At 43.9% G+C, this 24,607-nt stretch overlaps 1 long non-coding RNA gene across 1 annotated transcript; it reads right to left on the reverse strand.

Annotated features, from left to right (window-relative positions):
* Positions 1-483: 483 nt before the first annotated feature.
* Positions 484-13,923, reverse strand: LOC121142192. Its single transcript, XR_005879173.1, has 3 exons — positions 13,772-13,923; positions 2,213-2,293; positions 484-1,828 (listed from the first exon to the last, which is right to left on the reverse strand). It is a non-coding gene; the product is annotated as an uncharacterized LOC121142192 (long non-coding RNA).
* Positions 13,924-24,607: the final 10,684 nt, after the last annotated feature.

A 24,607-nucleotide genomic window follows, 5' to 3' on the forward strand; every position in this document is an offset into this window, starting at 1 on the left:
ATGCAAAAAACCATTACAAAGACACTTGACCTTCGTGAACCTTCAGTATCAATCCTAAGATGGTTCCAGCTGTGGAGAAGCAGGCAGTGTCACAATAAGACAGATGTGAATAGGGGAATTCCCAGTTCCAAAAAGGTCAGGGACAAGGATGTCAAGAGTCGTTCACATATTTGGAGGCACTTGCCTTGTTCCTTATTTTCTTGTCTTACAGACAAAAGCAGTCTGACTGTTTTTTGATGGTTTTCTTTGCAAAACAATTTGTGTCCAGCTTTTACCCCCAGTGGCTAAGAGGGTAGTGGGGTTGCTGCTTAGCGCTAGAGCTTTTCCCCAGGGCACAGGGCCCCTATTTAGGAAGAGAAAGGCACTGAGTTAAGCATAATGGATTCAACTTCATAAGTTATGATTATACAGGAATGGATTCGCTAAGAGACATTCTTTTTACAGCTATTAACAACATTTAATCCACAATTAATGAGTGCCATGTGCCATGCCGCTGGGATTATTAAAATACAAGAGAACATTAAGTGCCAACAGCTAGAGTAAAGCAAGATGAGTCACACATCGGTACAGGGTTGATGCTGTGCGGTAGTGAGGAGTCAGACACTCCCTCAGCGTGAGCATTCAAAGATGGTGCCTAACACACAGATTCTGACGGAGCTAAAGAAGGTGGCCAGGTAGTAATGATGGAAGTGACCAGGTAGTGACGTTTATCCGTTCTGTTCATGGATTCATCTTCAAGTGTCTCCCTAGCTTTAATATTTAAAAAAATGTCTATATTTGAGAAGCTAGAAGAGCATGCGCCTTCGGAACATCGCAGTGTCGATGCAACCATCTGGCAAATGTGTATCTTCTGTCCTGCTGACACTGAGCAGCATAGAGTAAGGGAAGTCAACCTCTGCAATTGAATCTGCAGTCAAACTGATCGAGAGACAGGCTTTATCATGCCTACGAGAGGCGTTTCTCAGTTCTCAACGTTTCAATCGTGGTTCCGTGACGCAAACGTCTCAGGCAGTGATTTTCTACATCTTGAATTTTGCTTTCCTTCAGGCACACCGCAGTTTCCTTTGGAGAAGAGGCAGCCTTGGGAAGCCAGCAGCTGAAGCTGGGGGCCTTCCAGCCCCTCCCCCACACCTCATGGTCTCCTTCGCCATCAATACCAATGTCCCAACACATGCCAGGGAGTCAGGGAGGGCTCTGAAGTAACGCCTGGACTTAACGAAACCTAAACCAGCCGTAGCCCTTCCTAAATCAAAACTTGTGACTCTGCCTGGCAAGACACCAGATCTCCTTTTAAAATATACACTGGAGCCAGGTATACTGTGAGAGCTCAGACCGCATGTACGAGTTAAATAGTAACAGCTTATACATTTGCTTACCACAACCTCTCGATGTGTTCAAATAATACAGATTACTAAAATACCACCACATGGCTACTTCTCTGCCACCTCCACTGAACAGAAAGCTCATTCAAACGAAAGACTCAACGCATTAGAACATGTTTATTCGTAAGATTATTTTCCAGCTCGGGTGGGAAGCCAATTCACATGCATTCGATAATTTCAAAAACTAACTAGACTGTATCCTTCTGTTAATTACTATTTATTTGTTGTCTTACATTTGGCTAAGCCGTCATGCGTACTGACTGTGCCACATGTTCACATAGGAGTGAATTTGTACAGATACAAACGTTAAGAGGCAGATCGCTGCAGACGCTAAACGCTTGCTATATGCCAGGCCTTGTGATAATCGCCCTACTCATTTGTTTAACAAAAAACGTGTTCAACACCTGGGTTATGCAGCTACTTCCTCCAAGTTGAAACATTCCTTCCTAGAAGGATTTAAAAAGAAAAAAAAAGGTTCCTTTAGACCCAGGATGCTCACAAAACTTACAAGGCTAGGGAGGTTCAGAAGTTATGAGTCACAATGACCCCACTCCCAGCCCCCACTTGCACCCCGAGTTATGAAAGCAGTATCTAACTACTCGGGGAGAGGTGACTTTCTTTGGTAGTGTTGACTCCAGATTGAACAGGAAACTCTGAAGACAACAGTACAGCTTTCCTCACCATGAATGCAGGAAGTGGGAGGAGCTTGAGATGGGAGGAGCTAACTGGCTTTTCATCACCCATACTCCCATAATAACCCGAATAAGCTTCCAGCTCACTAAGCTAAACTGGGGTAGGAACATCTCTTTCATCTATCAACAGAGGCTTACCTGAGGCAAAGAGATTCTGTTCACATTTCCCCTGGAAAAATCACGCTGCAACCTCTGCTGTGTCAGGCACTGGTCTGGGCACTAGACACATAGGAATAAAAAAGGCAAGCATGGCCCTGGTCCTCATGGAGTGTAGCATCTTATATAGAAGACAAACATTTTCTTAAAATTCTAGCAGGGAATTGGAACTGTCCAAAGTTGTGTAACCCTCAGCTCTGCATTCCATGAGACCACTCTTGTGCCCGTCTGCAAGGAGGATTGGGTATGGAAACCAAACCCCAGGCCAATTTGGGCTGCAGGAGCAATGATCCAACGTGTAGATATGAGAGGAGAAAAGGAGAAGGTCTGGATATGACTTGGATCTAGAATGTCACCCGGAGACTGGTTTTAGAGGCTGGCTCCCTAGCTGGTGACACTGTTGAGAGCTGATTACACCACTAGGGCACTAACTTCTTTAAGGGGTCAATATACTGATGAGTTTACGGCTGAATTAGCTACTAGGTGATGGGGCCTAGTTGGAAAGAGTGAGTCACATGGGATGCATGCCTTTGAAGACCATATCTTGTTTCCAAGATCCCCCCACACCCCACTTTCTCTGCAACTTTCTCTCACCATAGGCCCCAACAATAATACAGTCAGCTATCGATGGATGGAAAACATGAGCCAAAATCAACTCTCATCCTATGAGTTGCTTTTCTCAAGCATATACATTTATCACAAAGTGGGGGAAAAAACAGACTAACCGTGTCTTCAGGAAAATGTTTTCACTGTGCTAAACTGATGCAGAGGCTGTGGAGGGGTGCTGCTCACTGGCTTGCTCTTCATGGCTTGCTCAGCCCGCTTTCTTACAGAACTCAGGACCACAGAGGCCAGGAATGGCACCGCCCACAACGGACTGGACCCGCCCACATCAGCCACCAATTAAGAAAATGCCTTACAGGATTGCCTACAGCCTCCATTCTACGCAGGCATTTTCTTACTTGAGGCTCTCGCCTCATGGATGACTTTAGCCTGTGTCAGGTTAACATAAAACTAGCCAACACAAATATGTGTGTGGCCAGGCGGTGGTAGCGCACGCCTTTAATCCCAGCACTCGGGAGGCAGAGGCAGGCGGATCTCTGTGAGTTCGAGGCCGGGCTGGACCGATAGCCTCCAAAACAATACAAGGAAACCCTGTCTCGTAAAACACAAACAAACAAAAAAACCAAATATGTGTGTGTACACACATGTGGGGGGCGGAAAAAATGGTAAGAGGAGAGGGAGCTTCCCTTGGGAAGGGAATGGGGGACAAGAAAGGAAATAGAGTGTGTGTGAACGCTGAAGGGAGAACTCTGTGAAGAGTAGGGGGACCAGCAAGAGGGAGAGCATAGACGAGGAGGAAGCGGAGGCATGAATAACACAGCATAAGGATGTGTATGTGTAGAAAGACCATGATGTAACTCATTTCTCTTTATGTTAACCAAAAACATATTAGTTAAAAATAAAGCCATGGCGCTGGAGAAATGGCTCATCTCTTAAGAGCACTGGTTGCTCTTCCAGTGGTTCTGTGGTTTGACTCCCAGACCACACGGTGGCTCACAACCATCTCTAACTCCAGTTCCAAAAGATCTGATGTCCTCCTCTGGCAGTCACAGGCACCAGGTACACAAGCAATACACAGGAATACATACAGGAAAAACACTCATACACATAAAAATAAAGTCACCAAGTGACAGAGGCAGGTGGATCTCTGAATTTGGCCAGGCTGATCTACCGAGTGAGTTCCAGGACAGGCAGGTTTACACAGAGAAACCCTGTCTCAAAAAGCTAATAATAAGAATAATACATCATCTTTGTTTAAAACCATAAGTTAGGGATGGAGAGAGAGGTGGAGAGATAGCAGGGGAGGAGAGAGATAAAATGAGACTATGTGTTGCCATGAGGACTCAGGCTTTCATTGAACTGAGGAGGCATGGGAGAGAAAGGAAACCAGGTCTCAACGTCTGTCTGAAAGGTATAATGGCCATAGGAGCCATGCAGGCTATCCTTTCCAGAACACTGCCAAGCCCCCTTCTGGTACTGACAGAGGAAGAATCAAAGCGGTTTTCAGGCAGTGACCAAGAGCCATCTTCATGTCACACCTGGAAGAAAGCATGGATGATGGGAAACACCTATTTGTACCTTTTTCCTTTACATCAACTGAATCTTTTCTCCTTCTAGTGAATAGAAACTGAGACCCAATCTCCAAACAAGCATAGCTTGTGAACATCCTACTGTACCCCTGAAACTGACTCCTTTTGCTCCAGAGATTTATTGGATTCTGTGGATTTGAGTTTATTTCCATGAGCCAAGGAAATATGAGATTTTACAGTCTGCAGAGCAGACTCTCAAAACTCATTTAGTTGCTCAGTGATCATGGCCAGGACATTATAAAGCTAGAATTAATGAGGCCAGTGGAGCCTGTTTCAAAATATTAACCCTACAAAAGTGGGAAGAGATCAGTGTGAAAGAGGAACACTTACTAAGATGAAAATACCGCCTCAGCTGAGATGGCTAGGAGCTCCTATATATAGGTCAGCTATGCTTATAGATCAGCTATGCCTACAGATCAGCTATGCCTATAGATAATTCGCTATGCCTATAGGTCAGCTGTACCTATAGATCCCCTAGGCCTGTAGATCAGACATGGACAAGATGGAAGAGCTAACAGCTTGTGTACCAACAGTTAGACTGTCCCTAAAACTAAACATAAATTCGCTGTGAAGAAGGGCCATTTGTGTCTATTACCAACTCTAATAATGTGATATGGTTACATGAACCCAGCCACTTGTGACACCTACCCAAAACAAAGCCATTACCTACTTTCTTTAACCCAGCATGTGAGAGGAAGAGGCAGGCAGAACTTGTGAGTCTGAGTCCAACCTAGCCTACATAGTGAATTCTAGGACAGCCAGGACTATGGAGACCCTATCCTTTAAAAAAAAAAAAAAAGGATTTGCTTCAAATTGTAACTGAGCTGGAAACTTCCTCTATGCCGGGTAGATCCCATGGTCCCAAAACTTCTCTGGGGAAAAAAAGCATCAACTGTCTCACCCATCTGTGAACTCTATGGACAACATACCAGGCAAAATGTGTCCACTCGCAGAATAGCAGCACTACTGTTACAGGTAACCAACTGCTTCCTATTGAACTTGAAGACTACCCCTCAGGCAGGAATCCATACAGTATGGTAGCCCTAGTCCAAAACCCATGACAAGGGAGATCCAAGGCCCTAGTAGGGGACTGAATCCTGCTGTTTAAATAAAATGGCTTGGCATTAAACTTCCCTCTGAACATTTATGATCATTCCCACAGACAAAAGCTACTCTCGACCATAAGCTGAGAATTCCTCCTCCAGTGAATGGTGGGGAACTCAGAGACTTGTGGCTACACAGAACTAACTCTTCCTCCAGAGGATGGTGGTGAGACTGACTCATGGCTACACAGGATTCTATTGCCAGTGAATGGTGGTGACTGCTCAGACTCATGACTACACAAGATGCTGAGACTAGGTGACTGTTGCTTGCTCAGTCCTATAGAAGACATTTCTACCTTTATTCTAAGGAGTACTGTGGAGGAGTGTGTGGATAGAACACAAGAGACAACGCAGGGGAAGACTGAGAAATGCCGTCTCGAAGGCAAGACACAGACAATGAAATCTTGAACTCCCAACAGCTGTGGATGCCTACACTGGGTCTACTAGAATAGGTTTGTCAATAGCCAGATGAGGACAGAGGAGAGGCTCAGGAGGTCCTACATTTTTTTTAACCAATTTGCTACTTATAGATTGACTGAGGGGACTGTCTTCATTTGTGTACCCATGACAACCCTACTAGGCTCCAATCAATAGTTCCAATCTGATGCTCACATAGATGGCCCTGTTTAAACTAACTGGATCACAAAACAAACCTAAAAGTCCTGAACCTGTAAAAACACTGGCAGGCATGAGGGAACAGGGACTTTATAAGAAACAAAGAGCGGGGACAATAATCAGGATCTGTTGTATACATTAAGAAATTATCAAAGAACAATAGTAATACATTGAAAAAATAAAAACAATAACGATGTAAAAAAAATAGCTTTTCTAAGAAATCTACTAGATGGGCAAAAACACATAGTCCTTGAAGCTGACTGAATTAAGTAGTAGACTATAGACTTAACCCATTATCATAATTAGCATAAATGTACACAGACACAAAAGGCTGTATATTCTAAGTGCTGTGACACAGTGTGGTTCTAAATGCATTCCTGTGTTGTCTGCTTCCTAAGAGAAAGCTATTTTACAGATGCAGCCAGCTCAGAGAAGATATGGGTGCTTTTCCTGTGGGTAGAGCACGTAGGTATCCAGGCAAACAGGAAGGATAGACTAATCAACAGGGATGGTCGGGCTCACAGACTGGCCTCCTTCAGGGAATCCACAAAATCTCTTTGTCTTTCCTTGGAAAAATAATGTGAAGTTTCTTTCTTAAGACTTGAACTTTGAGTCTCAATCCGCCATAAGTCACGTTCCAAATAACTTCAACATTGATGAGTGAATCCACCAAGGACTTAATATAATTTGAGTCCTAGCAGAACAGCAGGAAAGGTCATGATGTCATCTGTTTCCAGGTGAGAGGGGGGAAGGGACGGATGGATTAAAATGGAAACAGGGAGAAAAACAGGGTATCTGAGAAATCAACCTCCACAAAGGACGAGTGATCTCTAATGGAGTGAAGGCAAGCTGACTCAGTCCCTGGGAAGTCAACACCTCTGAAGAGTTCCCAGGAACAATAATAGCAAAATTGTAATGGCATTTACTTTATACAGGGTTCTGTTGTAAAGCTCTCACATACATTGCTAACCCAGAGATATCATTAACAGCTGATAATGGCCAGTGGCCCACTTTACATTTGAAGCTACCCAGGCACAGGACAGTAAGTAACTTGCCCAAAATTTCTCTCTCTCTCTCTCTCTCTCTCTCTCTCTCTCTCTCTCTCTCTGTCTGTGTGTGTGTGTGTGTATGGTGTGTGTGTGTGGTGGTGTTGTTGCTGCTGCTGCTGCTGCTGCTGCTGCTGATGATGATGGAGTTGGACCTAGGACCTCATATTAGCCGGACAGGTATTCTACCACTGAGCTACATCCCAGTCATTTGCCAAGAATTGCCAATCAGGGAACGAAGCATTTGAATGTAGGCAGTTCTAACAGTGCCACTCAAAGTACCAGACCATGGAATTTGGGTTACTTATTCACAATAATACTTAGTACCTGCACCAAAATACAACTATGTTATTAAACATGCTGCTCAATGTAGCTGGCCTCTTGTTATTTGGGGAAAATTTCCAAATCAGAGAAGCAATGCACCAAACTACATGTGGTGACACATAGCTACAATTCCAGCACTTGAGGTGCAGGCAAGGGAAGTAGAAAATTCAGGGTCTAAATGCCAGCCTGGGTGACAGAGACCCTGTCTTAATAAAACTGGGATGGAGGGAGGGAGGGAGGGAGGGAGGGAGGGAGGGAGGGAGGGAGGGAGGGAGGGAGGGAGGGAGGGAGTCTACTTGATCTACAGTCTACCTCAAGCTGTTTGTCTCTCCTCTGCTAGAAAACAAACACCTCAGTGAATAGCCACAGTCTGTGAATCACCCTTTGAGTCAAAGAGTATTCTCTTCCCTAGATTCAGAAGAGGGAAGAGAACTAACCCTTTCCTACAATGAAATCACTCTTGGTTTTCTCTGTATAATTTCCATGGGAACCTGAAAGCTACCCTTCGGAGAACTTACTGGACCTGCCAAGACTCTGCAGTTAAGGAAATATCTGATCCAATCTCACAACTAGCAAGAGGACTGCATAGAATTTGAGCAGAAATCAGACTGCTACTCAAGCATCAGCAAACTGAACCACTATGCTGTTTGCCACCAGCTGGACTAGGGACCAGGACAGAACAGCTTTCAAGTTCCAGAAAATTGGGGAAGAGGCCAAATCCCCTCTAACTCTCTCTTATCCAGTCACCATCCAGAGGCTTGTGACACTGGTACTTCAAATGAGACATGTCTCTTTGAGTTATTTTCAAATTAACCTACATGATTTGCATAACCAGATTTCAAGAAAACTGAACCATGGAAGTTTTCCTGTAAGTACAATTAACATATTTTTATTTCAGATAGAGGCAAAATACATATACAATGTGGATTGATTTACTGTAACTGCTTGGGAAAGACACCTTTACGTTTGGGAAATAGAAATGGCCCTTCCCCCATTACACTGTACCTGTGGAATGGAGGGTTGTGGGTAGAAGAATCTGATTCTCCTACTTGAGTGATCGGGTTTCGGTCTCACACTATCCTGTCCTTGCTCTGCTCTCAACACCTAAGTAAGCTACTAGATATGGGGTAGATGATGACAAAATTCATAAGATAGAAAGTCCAAGTACAAACTTCTTTCTGAAGAATGTTGTGCCCAAGAAATGGCTACCCAAGTTCTGTATACACTTTCAGTGACAGGGGTTCACTAGGAGTTCACTAGAAATATAGCTCAGTTAGCAGAATACTTGGGGTTCACTAGGAATATAGCTCAGTTAGCAGAATACTTGGGGTTCACTAGGAATATAGCTCAGTTAGCAGAATACTTGGGGTTCACTAGGAATATAGCTCAGTTAGCAGAATACTTGCCTAGAACTCACGAAGCTCTGGTTTTGATGCCCAGCACCACATAGAGTGTGGTAGCACCATCTATAATCCCAACATTCACAAGGTAGAGGCAGGAGGATCAGTTCAAGGCCACCCTCAACATAGTAAATTCAAGACCAGCTTGGGATATATCTCAAAAAAATGTGGTCACTTTGACTAGTAGACCATATTAATTTTGTATATCTCTAATAGTTTCAAAGTCTTTTTCACATCAGGTTACAATTTCCTTCTCTTGTGTTGCCTGTATGGTAAGCTCTGGATTTTACCATCTATGGTGTGTTACTCTGCTCTCTGGTTCTATCAAAAATTATCTGAGAAAAATGATATCTTGCCTCATTGTTTCTGGATCTTCAGTGCGTGGTCAGGGTTGTATTTAAGACAGTGGCAATGTAGTACGTTTGGGTACAGAAATGCTTTACCTCACTCATGGCACAGGATAGGTAACCTCATGGTGGTTCAAGAGAATGTTGCTGAAGTCCACTAAGCTATGAATTCATCAGAGCAGACATGACCAACTTTTTGATATTGCAACATGACTTTGTCATCTACAAAGTTCACACTCAAGAATGACCTTTTTTTTTGAGTTACCAAAAAGAAATCTCTTAATGTCCTAAGTAAGTTTAAGATTTTGTTTTGAGACAAACCTCAACTATTCTGGAATAGCTATTCTGGGATGAATGTGGCCAGTGACACACTTGAACATGTGACAAGGTCCATGTCCTCAGGATTCTGTCACCTCCCAAAGAGCCCACCTCTGATCACCACTGCATCAGAGATCAAGCTTTCAGTCCATGACCTTCTGGTCAATCCATGACTTTCTGGTCAATCCATGGCCTCTGGTGCTCCTTGGGTCCATATCACCACACGGTGGTGTTAAAGTCTTCTCCTCCTTCCACAGCCCCTTAACACACTAGGAAATTGTCAGCCATCATGAGTGCTCCTTTCCCTGAGGAGAATGTCGCTTCCTCCAGACTTTGGTCAAGTAGTATGGTTTCTGGTACCAACCACTTTGTTCCAGATCATCAGATCCTGGTCAGATGATTGAGTTATGAGTCTTGTGATCTGATGCTTGGTTTGAATCCTTGTTCTACAGTTATTAACTATGAAATGAACTCATGGCTTCCCTTCCTGCTTGAATTTTTATCAGCAAAACATAGTACCTGCCTTACAATATCATTGGGAAGAGCAAATAAAATGTATATGAAGCTGGGTGTGGGGAGCCAGGGCAGGAGAATTGTCAAGAATTCAAGATCAACCTAGTCTATGTAGTGAGTACCAGACCAGCCAAGACCAGATAGCAAGAATTTGTCTCAAAAGAGTAAAAGGTTTTAAAAATAAATGAACAAATAAAATACACACAAAGTACATAGTACGTGTTCAGAATTTTGTGTTCAGAATTTTAGATCCTGTCACTATAACGTCCACAGCAACTCTGTGTTCCTTGCTTGGCACTTGAGATTCTGATGATATCATCCATTCTTTCACTCAACAAACATTTATCATGCTCCTACTCGGAGCCTGTGGAGGGAGGTGACTTATAGAATGAGAAGGAAAGGTGGTGGTGCTACACCCCTTTAATCCCAGCACTCTGGAGGGGAGCACCCAGGACTGCACAGAGAAAATGCTCCAGAGGGCTGCAACAGTCTATAGCGGGCTTTCTGCAGAGCCCTTGTGAATTGCATCTGAGGAGAGAGGAATACCCTCAGAAGAGTGACAAGAAGACCACTTCCACAGCTGCAAGGGGTTCAGAAACACAGATAGATTGTCTTTGTCCTGATGGGAGCTGTGCAATAGAGAGGTAATAACGGCCAGTGTGGGAGAGGAAGGGGAGGGCTGACCAAGCAACATATAAGCAACCAAAAGGGTGAGTGCTGGGCCATAAGCAGAGGTGTGGACCTCAGATGACAAGGAAGAGGGCAGGGTTTGCGAGTGGAGATGCTCAGAGATGGGGAGATGTGGAAGAGATGCTCAGATGGGGAGATGCAGAAGAAGGAGGCAGTGCAGGACTTTTTCTGGTTGCTTTGGGATTTGTCAGTTGTGTAGAAAACAGAGCACCATCTGAGAAGAAGAATAAGGAAGGTTCTGAGGCCTGGGGAAAGGGAGAAATGTAGGACAGAGGCATCCAAGAGTGTCACAGAGAAAGGTACCCTGCCACCAGGAGCACTTAGATGGTTCTGGGCGTGGCAGTATTTTTTTTTAGATCTGACACCAAAAGTTCATTAATTTAATAAATAAATCAATTTAATGAAGGAAATTCCACAGAGAGTTTGGATTTCAAAACAAAAAAATGGGAGGGATTAACAAAGTCCTCGTTACCTATTTTATAATAATGTGAAAATGTGTAAAATTTCAATTATGTGCAAAACACAGAATCAAATTTTATGATGCATTGCAAAGGAGAGGAAAGATAATACAAATTAAGAAAATAATTATCATTTTATAACTTTTCAGAGCACCTAAAAACTTCCTGGTTTCTTTTTTAAATAATTTTCATTTAAATTTAAAAGTCTTATTTTACATACCAATCCCAATTCCCTCTCCCTCCCACCCTCCCATTCTCTCCAACAACCCCCTCCATCCAATCCTCAGGTAGAGTGAGGCCTCCCATGGGGGAATCATCAAAGTCTGTTACATCATTTGGGGCAGGACCTAGGCTGAGAGAGTATCCCTCCATAGAGAATGGGCTTTTGGGCATGGCCAATTTGATCATGGATCTGAAATAAGATCTTCCCATGTGGTAGTGTTTCTCCAGCCACATGCAGCTACACCTGTACGGGTTTGGGCGGTTAAAGACCAGCTTCCACCTAGGTTATGAGTTTACTAAGTCACCAATAGAAGAGAGCGTTCGAGCGCCTTACTTGGATTGAATGCATTATTTCTGTGTAAATGAAGTTCTTAATTGGTATAGACAATAAAAAGCCAGAGTAAGATATAGAGGGGAATGCTGAGAGATCAAAGAGAAGGAGCAAGCCACACCTTACCTCCTAAGCATCTCAGCAGAGAAGAGAGTGATGTCCTGCTTCTCCCTGCCCAGCTACCTCACTTCCTGTCTCTCTGTATGGACCTCCAGACCTCTGTGGCTAGCTAGTGGCAAGCTTCATTCTCTGACCTCAGACGGGCTGTAATTGTACAAATGAGCTATCGCCACATCTCTGCGTTCTCTCCCTGAGTTGTTCTGCAGCCAGACTTTCTCCTTGCTGTGCGTTACACGTGCAGCTGGTTGTTTCCAACCTATGTATTTTATTTTATCACCCATCCCAGCAGTCATCCTTCCTTCTTTGTGTCAGTGGGCTTCCATGTTTTCTTCCTGGTCAGGACAAAGCCAAGGGTAGTCCATTGTTTCCCCCTCAAGACCTTTTCTTCATTGAGTCAACTTTTGTCAGTAGACTTGGTAAATATATTGAACCAGCTCTCTATTCTCTATCCATGAATATTGCCTATCCCAACTACCGTCTACTTAAACCCCACAGTCTTTTCAAACTGGCATTAGGAGAGTTTATTAAATAAATATCTACTAAAGCAAGGCCTTATAGCAATTTAGGCTAGTTAAAAAATTAGTTTGGCATCACTTGCTGTATTTCCACATTTTTCTATCAACAACTAATGCTGAGGGGGTTAAACATGATAGCGCTTGAGTGGGGAAGATGGCTCTGTGTATAAAAGCATTGGCTGCCCTTCCAGAGGACCTGGGTTCAATTCCCAGAACCCATGTGGCAGCTCACAACTGTCTGTAACTCAAGTTCTAGGGGAGCTGACACCCTCAACAAGCAAAACACCAATGCGCATAAATGGACAACTACGATAGAGTTCACAAAAGCCCGGACAAAGGGAAGTCAGGTCTTCATTGGGGAATCACTCACAAATGACAAAGCAAGACAGAGAACCACTGGGGTCTTCTGCCCTCAGCCAACAGATGCTGCCATCCACCTTCCAACCACCACCCAAGAGCCAGAGCGAGGCCCCTCCTCTTCCTCACAAGGGAGCCTGTCCACATACCAAAGCCACACCCTCAGGACCTTACCTCAAATCTATTGGTAGAACAAGATGCCACTACACTTAAGTTTTAAAAAAAAGATGATAGCACTTATGTAAGTGGGTCAGCTATATCTGCTCAAAGGGAGAAACAGCAACTGGTGACCAATATCTGAAATTACTTCACCTAGGGCAACTATATACTGATCACCTCAGGCTGACTCTAATTCAGCCCAATATTTCATTCAAGTTATCCAGGTGATGGAGATGTAGAGCAAAGGCTACCAGAAGCCACTAGCAGTCATATTGCTAACCTAATTTCTCCTCTTTGACTTCTTAACCTAACGTGCAATTCACCCTTGCAGGGAAAACGAGTTAAGCTAAAAAGTGAGAACGAAAGCTGTATTCAGTAACCTTTTTGCTTCCTGGAGTTCCTATCGTCGTTCAGGCCAGTAGGAAAATGCTTGCATCCCTAATTCTTAGATATAAAAACGGTTTTGTCACCATTTTCTTTTTCTTCTGGCAGAAAAGTAAATGCGATACTGGAGGTCATGATTGGACAAAGATGGGGACAAAGGCTACCTTCAAGGCTTGGTGAGGTAGAAAGCGAGAGGCTCTGGATGCTGTGACTGTCTGCTGCAGGCCTCAGCTGCCCGCAGCCTTCTCATGTAAAGACTACAGACTCCCTTTGGATGAAGCCACTAATGCAGAGTTCCTGTTCCCCGCAGCTGAACCGGGCATGCATTCATGGGTGGGAGCTGGAAAGCTGCCAATCACCAGAGCCTCAAGAAACTGCTGGTCTCTTCATCCCCTTGCTACATGGTCTGTCTCCCATGCTGTGTGTTTACTTTTCATGAACATTGATTTATTCCCCTCTCAATGCCTTCTTATCTAATTATTCTACCTGGTTTTTAAGCCAAGCAGTCTGCTAGCTGGTAGTTTCGGCTCTCCTAATTTTGTTCACGGTCCGTTAAGACTTGCCAGGATAGCGTGATATGACTTTTACCTCTCAGCTCCTCCGCTAATTTTTTAGTCACTCCAAATCCTAGGGAGGAGTTTAACTGTCCAGTTCTAGGTCACGAGCCAGTTTACTGATGATCCGTGCGAGTATTTGGCATCCCCCCCGCCAACCCAATCAGCTATGTTCCGTGGGAATGGATCGCTGCAGGAATATAGCTGAAAACCACCCTCTAAGGGCACATTCAGCGGAGCCTATGGGCTGCCCAGAGCTGACAGCGAGGGACATGGCAAACATCGCGGTGATCCTCAGCCTGGCACTATGTGCCCATAGAGAGCGCAGCCAGCCTGCAGACCAAAGCTACTTAAATCATCTTAAATCACTCACATTTCAAAAAGCATAACTTAATCAACCGTGGGTGGAAATTCCAGGACTCAAGGCATGGTCCCAGTTTCTCCATTAACACGCTATATGGAAGTTGCAGGGTCTCTTTGTGCTTTGTTTTCTTCGTCTTTGAAAATGGGGAACTCATATCTATTACCTCATGAGGTCCAGAGAGGAACAATGAAGTTGATTTGCAAAATATTTTATTGCCATAGAGGGCTATGTTGAGATCGCCTGTTTTTAAATACTCTGATTTGTCACAGTGTATAATGCAGAGTGATATATAAATGCTGTATTGAAAGCAAATGCAGACTCAATTTAAGATCCTTTTGTGTTTTTTTTTTCTTTCATCAAAGTCACTGAGATTTAAGAAGATAGCATGAGGTAATAAAGCCTTCATTCAAGGTAAATTCTCCCTTACCCCAAAATTAAATCCTGGTATCACTGTGCAGTCCATTTAGCTAGCATTTAAGTATAACAATTATGCTTTAGAGGGGGCTGCCGTGGATTAGAGAATGGATTGCTCTTGTCTCTTCCTGACTCTGCTTCTCTTCCCAACTTCATCTCCGGTGATGCTGTGCCTGTCACATGGAATCAGCTATAATGAGAATATTCACAGAAATGAGCAAAGCTAGAAAAAAGCTTCCCCCCCTTCTACAGGGCAAGTTCCTACACATTTACCCCTGAATGTAGTGGGCCTAACACTAAAAAGCACATACCTACAAGCACATCATCAATAGCAAAACGAAGCCTGATTAACATTAACCAGAGAGGTCTGTTTAAATCATCACGTTTTTTTTTTCTTTTAAAAAGAAAAATAAGCATGGCTGGAAAGATGTCTCCTCAGTTAAGAGCACTGGCTGCTTTTTCAGAGGGCTCAGGTTCAAGTCCTAGCACCCACATGGTGACTCACAACCATCTCCTATTACAGCATCAGAAAGCTAGAATGCTGTCTTCTGACCTCCATGGGCAAAAGACATACTAGTGGTACACAGACATACACACAGGCAAAACACCCATGCACATCAAAAACAAGAAAAAAAAGCTGACACGGTGATCTACAGAAATAATTTAAGGTTGCAGATAAGTATAGTTTCTTAGCACAGGGTAGGGACCCTAAGAGCCCATCAAAACAAATTGGGATGATTTGACCATTGAGTTTCTGGTTCTGAGGGTTCAGATGGACTCTCCTGGGGCCTGCCTCTCTAGCAGGACAAGTGAACAGAAAAGAAAAAGGAAGATTCTAGTGCATCAATAAATATGGACCAGCCCACTGCAAAGTTAGCAAGATAGTCAGGATTTTATGATTGATTGTTCAAGACCTACATGTGATTTGAAAGACTGCCACACTTCTCAGACCCTAGTGTCCTTGGAAAAGTATAATCAAAAGACAGGGGTTTTTTTGGTTGGTTGGTTTTGTTTTTTATTTTAACAGCAACAATTTAAAAATGGCTTCCTTCACTGAATCTCTGGTTTTTTTTTTTTGGTTTGGGGGGGTTACAGGGGTGGGTTTTTTGTTTTGTTTTTTGAGACAGGGTTTCTCTGTGTAGCCCTGGCTGTCCTGGAACTCACTCTATAGACCAGGCTAGCCTCAAACCCAGAAATCTTCCTGCCTCTCGAGTGCTAGGATTAAAAGTGTGCACCAGCCCTGCTTAGCTTTAAAAAATGTGTAGCCCAGGCTGGCCTTGAACTCATAATCTGCCTGCCTCTGACTCCTTTAGCAAATCCTACCAGCATGTGCCCTCAGAGTTGGCCTGTTTCTTTATTTAATGAAACTGAGAAACCATGTCTACATCTCTTAGCTAGTTTTTTTAGATGAAAGGAAATCCACTCATAGTTTGACTTCATTCATAAAAATTTATTCTAATAACGATAAATATATAAGAAAATAAGAACCCAGAGGTTGGAGCCCACAAACCAGCAGGATGTATGGTAGAATCAGCCGAGATCTGAAAACAAACGGCCCCTGGCATTAATTAGATTCAGCTTTAATAACCCTGTCACCCTGCCACCTTTTCACCAACAGGTTTATAGGTCCAGAATCTAGAGCTGTCAGTATCTGCAATCTCACTGCTCCTTGTTCCTGCTTCTGTATCTCTGATCTCCTCCTTATGTTCCCTTCTTTCATGGCTTTCTCTTCTTCCTATGAGGTCTCCATTGTCACGTGACATATCCACCAAAACCTCCCAGGTTGAACATCTTGTCACCATCTGCATAAGCACTGCATGTTCAGATCAACCTTACCCACCCTTCTCTGCACAATCCTTAGCAAACCATTTGAGTCAGAGTGAATGAGTACCTCATTAGACCCACTCCTAGATCTAGCTGTATTGTATCCAAGACAAGCCTACAGATTTACATGTACCAATTTTGAGAAGCTGCTGTGTTTGGCAGAAGTATGTGGACAAGCCCTCAAAATATGAAAATCCAGACAGGCGACGGTGGCACACGCCTTTAATCCCAGCACTGGGGAGGTAGAGGCAGGCAGATCTCTGTGAGTTTGAGGTCAGCCTGGTCAACAGAGTGAATTCCAGGACAGTCAAGACTGTTACACAGAGAAATGGAAAGAAAAATAATATATGAAAATCCATCCATAGATGAACCTTTTTAAAAATCTTATTTAATCCAGCAAAGAAAGGAAACCCAACTCGTTGAGTCGTCATGCACCAGGTGTCTAGGATTGCCTGAAACATGCATCAAGTCCCAGGTTAGTTAGTTTTCGGGTAACTAATGGATGAATAATTGTTTGCAAAGACTGATTTCCCCCAAAGCAGATGCGGACACGAAACTCTGTGTGCTGCAGCTGACTAGTTATCTAGCGTCTCAGAGAGAAAATTCAGATGTGAAACCGGAAAAGACGTCAGTGGATGGCAGTGTGTTTGTGATGCACATGGCACTCTGGGTGAATGAGTGCAGCCAGTGGCATGGAGAGCACCACCTGCAGTCATGGAGAATAGACTAGGACAACTGCAGTACAGCAGCGAGTCACTGGTGGGAACATCAAATCCCAGTGCACCGAGCCGCCAGAGAAAGTCTGAAGTCAGCTCTACCTGTACGCTGCAATGACAAGGCAACAGGAAGTGGGCCGGGCATCAGCAAGACAGTTTGCTGCAGACACTCAGCCCCCTCAGGGTCACGCCTAAGAGTCTCTCTGCCTCAAATTTCAGAATTCCAGGCAACAGCAGGAGCCTATCTTGGTCCTCAGTTCTATGACCCTCAGCACTCAGATCTAACAACAGAACAATCCCTCGAAATCCATATATCCCAGAAATCTTAGGAGCAGTTGATCCACCAACTGTTTGTAGTCGGCTATGAAAACCAAAAGCGCAGGGCTGGAGGGTAGCTCAGTTGCCTAGCATGCAGGAAGCATGCAGGAATTTGGCCCCCAACAACACACACACACACATACAGGGTGGGATGGAACACACCTGTGGTCTTAACCCTCAGGAGGTAGAGGAAAGAGGCTTTGACGTTCAAGGTTATTGCCCTGCATGCAAGCATTACCTTCCACCGTTGTGAAAAGAGAAAGGACCTGTCTGGTGATCGTGAGTGACAGCCCAGAGTGTCAGTTCTTGCCTCCCACGTTGTTTGAAGCAGGTTCTTTTTGTTGTTCACCCCTAGGTGCTCCGAGCTATCTGGCCGCCAAGTTCCTGACTTGGCCTACAGTCTCACCTTAGACACTGAGATTACAGATGCACACTACAGTAACCAGTGGTGAGCTCTAGGGATTTGAACTCACATCTTCATGCTTGCATGGCAAGTGGTTTACCCACTGAGCCTTCTCCCCACATCCTGTTTGTCACTCTTTAGACATCCAAGATATAGGCCACGATGAGATACTCAATATGTGACCCTTAATTAAATGGATTAATTAGTTGACAAGGCTACTTCGGATCATAGAATCATAGTCTTATCTTCAGAGCCTCTCCCCCTCATTTGCTATTCTGGTCACTTAGCTCCCACATCGAGCATTTTCTCCATGTATTTGGAATAGGCTGCTTTGCCAGGTCCAAGCTTTACTCCAGATGTTGGGGATCATTGGTATTTATCAGTCATAGCTGTGTTGTTTGCTTTGCTAATTGGAAGCTATGATTACTACTTTTTGGGACCAGGAAAAAAAATAAGAAGACTTAGTCCCCAAACATCCGGGTATCCGGCCCCCTGACAACGGAAGAACACATCTGACGCTAAGGGCAACGCACTCTAGAGAGAAGACCTGCCTTGCATTCCGACGGCAACACTTGCAGGCATCTGTTTATTTGTACGTTTGCTGCTTCTCTCACTGGACCGCGGACTGCTGCAGAGAGCTGACAGCCTAATGAGTGTTTCCACCGCCTTCAGGGTTCTCCGAAGAACCTAGGAGAGAGTTTGGCACAAAAACCGTGGTCAATAACCATAGCTGATGGGAAGAATCTCCCTGCTAAGTGGGTGGAACAACCTTAAGGGAGCTTTAATCGCCAGGATTCCTAAAGTCCTGAAAGCAACCAGTGTGGGAAGACTGGTAAACAGGCTGCTCTGGCCACACCAGGACTCCGGAATGACTAAACATTTCATCTCTACAGGCAAGGTTTGTTTGCTTTTACAGTCATTCCCAGTAAACATATAGTGGCCTTAATCTTTCACTTGTCCAGTCCGTGGGGATGTGATAGAAAGTACTATAAGGTAGGCTCAAGGCAGAATCCTGTGAGAGCCCAAGAGCTGTCCTAAGCCAGACTGCAGCGGAGATATTGTATCCAAATCCTTTGCTCTTCAAACTTTCTATTGCTGGTTATCATAACTGAAATCAGGAACAAACGCCAACTCCCATGACGGAATCTGATAGTGTAGGGAGCTGTGAGGAAGGATTCGATTTTCAGGAGCCCTGCAGCCCACCATGTGTTCGGGCTTGGCCTTGATCTGCAGCCGGTGCTGTTTACTATGTGACAGACAGCTGTTCCCTCATAGTGCTCCCGGTCATCCCTCCGCCGCACACACGGCCCTTGTATAAAAGGAAGCACTGGCAGAGACTGCAGCCGCCAGCAGCAGCAGCCTGTGCCTGGAAGTCTCAATGGCAGAATAGGACTGATCATTCCAGGCTGTCCCAAGGGACAGATAAAAATGCAGGCAGAAGAGAAAATTCCCTGTTATAGTAAGACTACATGAAACGCAGCCTACAGTATGCCCCCACCCACCCAAAATGGCTTGTACTTTTTATCGTGGCAGCTCCCATTTTCAGCTGTTAGCATTTTTCCCTCACCTGCTGGGCTCTTTCTGAAATACAGACACCGGCAGAGCAAACCACAGCACAGCTTCTGAGCAGAGCACAAACCCCACCTGGCTCCCAGAAGCCCTTGCACCCAGTACACGATCATTTGTGTAAAATATCCAGGCCTTGTCACCAGGCTGGATTTTAAGTGTGTGTGTGTGTGTGTGTGTGTGTGTGTGTGTGTGTGTGTGTGATTCTAGTTTGCTTTGACTCTATATTGTTTGAGTCTAGGTGACAGGATTCAAATGAAGGTTTTAAATCTAAAATACAGAAAATCGCCTTTTTTCCTTTTTGACTAATTTTTTTCATCTGACACAGCATCTTTCTATGTAACCCAGCCTGGCCTCATACTTGCATCCCTGCTGCTTCTATCTCGCATTGCTATGAGTACAGATAGATACAGGTAGGCTACTAAGCCTGACTAGTTTTAGCCTTTCTGATGATAAGTCCAATTGGCTATCTCTCAGAGAATGCCTGCAGCAACTGGGAAGGTTGAATCGAAACCTTCTCCTGTTGCTCCCAGATTAACAATTCTGTCACTGCCTCATGCTCCCTAAATTGCTGGTTTAAGTATCCCCCAAATTATTGTTTCTAATGTGATTGGCATCCTTTCTGTACTCGCACAAGAGAGCACCAGTTCCACGAACGGCGACAGACAGTTCCCAGAGGCGTCTGCAGCATCCGTACCCCTGCTTCACTTCTGTAACACTGTCATTGCCTATTTGGACTGACGTTTCCCTTACAAGTTCCTTTTCCAGAGCTGTGCGATTGATTTATGCCGAACTCGACATGACTGACTTCAACCTGGAAAGAAACACTGCTATTTTCTAAAAGACTAAAACAAATTTGTTTTCTAGGTGAGAAAGTTGATTTTTTTTTAAAAAAAAAAAGTGGAAAGTCTAGAGATGTAGTCTAGAAGTCAAGTCTGTAGTTTGAGAAATCTCTTCACCATGTCTAGCTTCATTAACATACTGGGGACACTTGGGTCACATTTTCAATTATGAAAGAGACAGGGGGGCTGGAAAGATGACTCAGATGTTAAGAGCACTGGATGTTCTTCCAGAGGTGCTGAGTTCAATTCCCAGCAACCACATGTTGGCTCACAACTATCTGTAATGAGTTCTGGTGCCCTCTTCTGTTGTGCAGAGAGACATGCAGACAGAACACTGTATACATAGTAAATAAATCTTTAAAAAAAAAAAGAAAAGAAAGAGACAGGGACACATAAATACAATAATCGCCATCCAAGGTAATTACGGGTAAGTCCTGTTATAAGGATCACTAACCCAACAGTGTTTATGCTGGTGGAGCCTATGAATTAAAAATCTGGAGCAGCTTTGAAAAGCTAAAGTTCTGTTTGTTCTTGTTCAAAGTCAAACAAATGAGAAATATAGCTAGCCAGCCATAGAAGAGGGCAGTAGAGAGGAGCAATGTGCTGTTAACCCCAAACCTGGAGCACAATACTGTAAAGCTTCCTCTCTGGATGTTCATGATTGCCATGAATTTTTTATAGTGCGATCTGGCAGGATCGGCTGCCTTGCCCTACCGTGACACTTCTTTCTACCTCCCCATAGCCAAGGTCTAGAACAATTACCCAGCTGACAGTGATTCCTACAAGAACAAAGTGAGTATCAATAGCATCACAATCACTGTAGACACTTTCTTCATCCTCCAGATGTCGCGCCTCCAGTACCTGAGAGAGTCGGGTGTCTGTGGCGATCGACGATCACTCGCTGAAGGAGGAATCTGCTGAAGGGTTTCTTAGCTGGCCCTAGCCATTCAGGTCCACAGCACTTGCTCACAGAGAATGAGCAACTCCACTTGACAGACTTCAAAGTGCTCATGCTTCCCGCTGTGGACAACCTGTCGATCACTCTGCCCTGTGCAAGGGAGAGCTCGCTATAAACTATGTTGTTAATTTGAGAAGGACCCCACCCCATAGGAACTCATAGTTCTTATTACAGGTCCATCACGATGGCTCAGTGGGTAAATGTGCTTGCCACCAAGCCTGGCGACCTATGCTCAAACCCTGGAATCCACATGGAGGAAGAAGAGAACTGACTCCCACAAGTTGTCCTCTGACTGTTACACGTGCTACATGGCACACACACACACACACACACACACACACACACAGCAAATAAAATGATAAAAAATATAGACTCCCCTTGGCTGATTAAGTACAATAACTAGAATGTAAAAAAAAAATCTAAGCATCTGAAATCAATGTGTTACAGCAGCCGCTGCTTTAGCTGTCGGTGTGTTTCCATCAGACGGATGCTGTTTCGAGGAAGAAAAGAACGGAATGACTATTAGCTCTTCTTATGTAGCAACTGTTACAGTAAAAACCTCCTTCCTTGTAACATTTCATATATTTGATAATGATACTGGTTAAATATATCAAAACCTTAATCACAAATGGGAATCAAATGACAGCGATCTCCAGACATAGTGACATTTGCCTATAATTCCAGCATTCAGGAGCCAACCTGGGCTTCATACTAACAGCTCATCTAAAAATTAACAGACTGGGAGACAGCCCAGTTGGTAAAGTGTTTACCATACAACATGAAGAGTTGAAGTCAATCTCCCAGAATGTGTGTGTGTGTGTGTGTGTGTGTGTGTGTGTAATGTGTGTGAGTGTATGTGTGTGTAATGTGAGTGTGTGTGTGTTTGCTGCAATGATTTTAATTATATTACACAAATGTATTTTGATCACTATCCTTAATTTTGTTGATTTTATTTTAGTTTTTATTATTTTATGTATATGAGTGCTTTGTCTACATGTATACCTGTATACCGCATACGTGCCTGGTGCCCGAGGAGGTGGTGAGCCTCCTGAGACAAAACCTGGATCCTTTGCAGGAACAAGTGTTCTTAACCACTGAGCCCTATCCTTAATTTTTGTTGTCTAGTTTTAAAATTGTATTTTAATTACAAATTTTCTCTCTTCCCTTTCCTCTCTTACACCCCTCCCCTCTCTCCTTCAACCCAGTGGCCTCTTTGTTCATTGTTATTGCATACATGTATGTATTAGTATATCCATGCATATTTCTAAATATAACCTGTTGCATCCAATATAGTGTTCCTTGTATGTATACTTTCTGAGCAGATGTTTAGCTCCAGACAACCAATTGGTTTACTCTCCCTGGGATGAGCTGCCTCTCAATCTGAGTTTGACTCAATTGCCTGTAGTTCTTTGTGTGGGTTGAGGCCTCGTGGGCTTTCCACCATCAATTTGGCATGTTTATTGGTGTCCTCCTTGTTCAGCTCACTTTTGGATAGTCATGCTGGTGAGACTTCACAGGTGTAGCGTCTGGCATCACTAAGAAACACAATCTCACAACAAAGTCCCTGATCCTCCTGCTCTTAGAACCTTTCTGCCCCTCTTCTGAAGTTCCCTGAGCCCCACCTAGGTGCCGGAGAGCTTTGTAAATGTGTTCATTCTGCAGTTTGATTGGTTGGGTTTTCTGGAACCCACACTTTTTGAATAGCTGAGTGCAATGATGTAAGTCTGTAACCCCAGCACTAGGAAAGTAAGACCGGAAGAGCCCTGGGGTTTGCTGGCCAGCCATCCCAGCTAATTGATGAGCTCAGGATTCAATGAGAAATTCTGTCTCAAAAATTAGGTGATGAGTGATTGCCAGAGACATATGAATTAATTTCTGGCCCCCATATATACCCATGCACACACACACACACACACACACACACACACACAAACACAAACACATACACAAACAAAAGATGATGGCAGCAGTGTGTAGTTCAGGTTTGGGGCATAGTGGAGAACAGAAAAGATCCCTGCACGGAGGATCAGGATGGCAAGGGATTTAGTCTTGGATTTCCAGCGACCACCATAGTCAAGTTTCTTAAGCTCAATAAATATAAGTTTCTATTCCATGAAACACTAAGCAACCTCTAACTCTGCTTAGCTATAAATTTCTATGATGTATACAGCATAGCATCTTACTGTATCTAAATTTTGGTTAGAGACCACCATTGAATAGTTTTTAAAAAACATAATGGTTTGAAGAATTCATCACTGACACTCTGATTATATCCACATGTTCCAACTTGTTCCAATAATACTCCACTGTCTGAGAGCTCTCTGTCTACCTCTCAGCCTGCTCAGCACTAGACAGAAGGAGAGTGGAAACGACCGCAGAGGTAATGACCTGCTGGTCATAACTGTCTGTGTATCCCCGCTGAGTGCTGCCTGCATCTCACATGAGCACTGACTGTCCCAATACATACAAGGAGAAGGGCTGGGGCGATGGCTCAGTGGATAAAGTGCTTGCCACACAAGTATGAGGACCAGAGTTCAGATCTCCGGAACACACCTAAATGATGGGTGTGGTGACTGACTAATTCCAGCACTTGCAAAGCAGAGAGACAAGGAGTTCCCCCAGAGCAAGCTGGTAACCTACAGCAAAACTAGCTGTATTGGTTGGCTCTGGGTTCAACTGGGAAATCCTGTCTCCATGCATAAGGTTGGTTCAGAGCAACTCAGGAAGACTCCTGATGTTAACCTGAGGCACTCTCTCTCTCTCTCTCTCTCTCTCTCTCTCTCTCTCTCTCTCTCTCTCTCTCTCTCTCTCTCTCTCTGATGTGCTCACAAAATAAAATGATTTACAAAGCATCTTGGTTTCACAACTGAAGAGCATTTTGCAAAATATCTGGCCTCCACACTTCAAAAGTGTAAATATCAGAGAAGGGTTGGTAGAACTGTTGCAGACTGAGAAAGTACAAAGAAACTTGGTGAGTAGATGAAATGCATGGTACTGGGTTGGACCCTGAACTGGAAGAAAGGAGATATAGACAGCACCCACTGAAAAACATGGTAACATTTAAATACGGATTACAGATGATAATAGTACAAAAATTCAATGAGCATCCGAGTGTATTACTGCCCTTACTTTATTATTATATTTTGCTTCCAGAAACACCTTGGACTTTATTACATTTAATCTTGAATTTATTTTTTAAGTTATGTAAGGGAATTCCTTGGGCTCAGCAAACAGACAGTGAAGCATTCAGGAGCAAAGGTGAATTGTTTCCTAACATAGTCTAGAAAGATTCCAAAACTATATATAGATATATAGTGTATATATGAAGACATTTGTATCCCATATGTATGTACAGATACAGGC

Source organism: Mesocricetus auratus, unplaced genomic scaffold (assembly GCF_017639785.1).
Source record: "Mesocricetus auratus isolate SY011 unplaced genomic scaffold, BCM_Maur_2.0 Super-Scaffold_100009, whole genome shotgun sequence".
Taxonomy (NCBI): Eukaryota; Metazoa; Chordata; class Mammalia; order Rodentia; family Cricetidae; genus Mesocricetus; species Mesocricetus auratus.